This window comes from Arachis stenosperma, chromosome 8 (genome assembly GCF_014773155.1).
Source record: "Arachis stenosperma cultivar V10309 chromosome 8, arast.V10309.gnm1.PFL2, whole genome shotgun sequence".
Lineage (NCBI taxonomy): Eukaryota > Viridiplantae > Streptophyta > Magnoliopsida > Fabales > Fabaceae > Arachis > Arachis stenosperma.
In genome coordinates this window covers 52142033-52144546 of record NC_080384.1, presented here as the reverse complement: position 1 = coordinate 52144546, position 2514 = coordinate 52142033, and the positions used below count along the sequence as shown (strand labels likewise).

The window sequence follows — 2514 nt, the reverse complement described above, 5'->3', positions numbered from 1 at the left end:
CATCACCAGATTAAGAATTCTGCTCTAGGCTATTCAGTATACGAAGTTGGAGAACAAGTTTCCAGCTCAATATTGGACAAGTTCGCGTTACCTACGACTCAGTTGCAGCCGGGTAAAATGCCAATGTTTATTATTCGAGTCGAGAGGGATACTGTGCCGTCACGCACTAAGCGTGTTAAGCTTCGAACAAGTAAGCCAGTGTCCCCTAGGTACATACTGGAACGATGGAGCAAGAAGGTAAGAGGCGACACACACATCAGAGCAGCCACGATGAGCCACTAATTGAGCCAAGAAGCAAGAGGTTCGACCAACTTGTTTTCCGTTCGCAAATATTTGCGAATTTGCCTCCGAATCAGAGGAGCTGACTGCAATTCTGCACCGTGCGTACGACAACGTCATGGCCGAGATGGAAGCAGTAAAAGCCAAAGGAAGGGGAATCTTCTTTATCCCACGAAGACGCCAACTTGGAATCGTTAATGAGCTCAAAGCCCGCCAAGGATTCGAACAAGAGACGTCCAAAAACAGGCTAGTTCAAAGCTGGAGAAACAGATTGCAAATGCCACAAAGAAGAGAAGACAAAGTTTTAAGCGAGGTAAATGTGATGTTCTTTAATCTGTGGCGATTGAGTTTATTTTTCTAGTTAATTGTTTAGCTAATGTGAGTGTTATATTCAGATAACCTGTTTGATGCTGCATCAGCGGCGCATTCAAGTAGCAGCCAATACCAGGGACAGTTATAAATTATCAGTTCAGGGTACCAGCAGCAGGGATAACTCTTTGGGTGATGTTATAGGGATATGGGTGTAAATCCCTGTTACCTTTGGGTGTATTTTTGTTAATAGACAATTTACATATAGACACATATATAGATACATATAGAACAAAAGCTGTAAAAATTCACAGGTTATGGCGTATTTTCAGTGATGTTTTTTTTCATATTTTAGTAGTTGTAATTCATTCATTTTGAATACTGCACAGACAATTGGGTGTATATTATTACTCAACCTCGGTGTATTATTAGACTAGCGTTGGGTGTAACAATTTATAATATGCGTATGCCTTGATTTTTTGCTTTATGTTTTACCACCTGTAATACAGTTTTTAAATACATCACAGACAGTTTATTAGCACAGATAGTTTAACTATGGGAAAAAATATACATTGAATAAATGAATGGCAAACATTTACATCATTTGTTCAATTTACAAACTACCCAGTTTCTATATCCTCAGAATTAATCTGACAGAACGGACTCAATAATACAGAGGATGGCTTCGACAGCCTTATAGCACTACTCTCTCTAATTGCCTGATCTCTCTGTCTATTCAACTCAAATAGTATTAAAAAGTAGTTATGTTTAACAGAAATATTAATTCAGTAAAGTAATACAGAGTATATACTTCTAAGACAGTTACCTGTGTCCAGTTATCCCATTCATACTTCCCCTTTTTAATGTTTTCCGGCTCTATTAACTCAAGCCACTTCATTACGTAGCGCAGTCATAGCTGAAAACGAAAATAATTACAAATCTCATTTAGGAAAGTTTAAGGTTCAGAGTCACAAATCTATACCTTGTTTTTTGGCCTGAAATTTTAACATATGGGGCTTTAATTTCCTTCTCCTTTTCGCCTTTCGAGAGGTTTCCCGCCGGCATATGCTATCAATCTCGAAAATACATATCCCTTAAATACCAAACAAGTCAGTAATACACCGAGTCAATTGCAAGACACCCAACTTAATATGGAATATACACCCAATTGAATATGGAATATACACCCAATTGAATATAGAAATACACCCAACTCAACTTTCAAAACAGACGTATCTATTAAAGTAAAGAAGACAGAGGGAACTTACAGTGAATTTATTAATGTCCTTTCTCTCATGGCTTGGAGCTTTTTGTGCAGCGGGTCAAGTATTTGACATTTCCGCGTTCTTGTATTTATCAGCCATAACCACCAATGTCCCGAGTGGCAACAGGAGCAAAATCTGAAAGATTGCCACATTTCAACAGTCTGTTATTACTTGGCATATAAGTAAATAAGCGTACTAACAAATTTACGAAACAAAACTTATATGGATGCGAACTTAATTTTTCCTATCTATGAAGGGAATGAAATTGGGGTAGGCTTCCACCCTGAATTCTCTGTTCGTTTTCGGAGATATGAATTCCCCCTTTGGGTGATCAGAAAGTGCCATGCTCTGCAAGAATTGCAATACAAGAAATGAAAACATGAACATAAACAACTTACACCCAATCTAAGCTAAAAAAACACCCAAACCAAGCATAAAATACACCAAAGTTCGTAGAAGTACACTTACCACAATATCTGGGGGGAGACAGTATATTTGTGCATGAAACCTCTTTTCCTTTTTCTGGTTTAGGATGAGGCAGATGGCAGATACAACCTAGAAATCAATTTTAAATTAATAACCATTGCACTTGACTTTGGTGTAAAAACATTAATGTTAGTCTAAAATTACCTGACATTCTATATCACTGTTTGCCTGGAGG

The 2514-nt window shown here is 37.7% G+C and overlaps 1 long non-coding RNA gene across 1 annotated transcript; it reads right to left on the bottom strand.

The window, feature by feature from the left end:
• Positions 1 to 2098: 2098 nt before the first annotated feature.
• Positions 2099 to 2514, bottom strand: LOC130944052 (uncharacterized). Its single transcript, XR_009071955.1, has 3 exons — positions 2484 to 2514; positions 2322 to 2408; positions 2099 to 2201 (listed from the first exon to the last, which is right to left on the bottom strand). It is a non-coding gene; the product is annotated as an uncharacterized LOC130944052 (long non-coding RNA).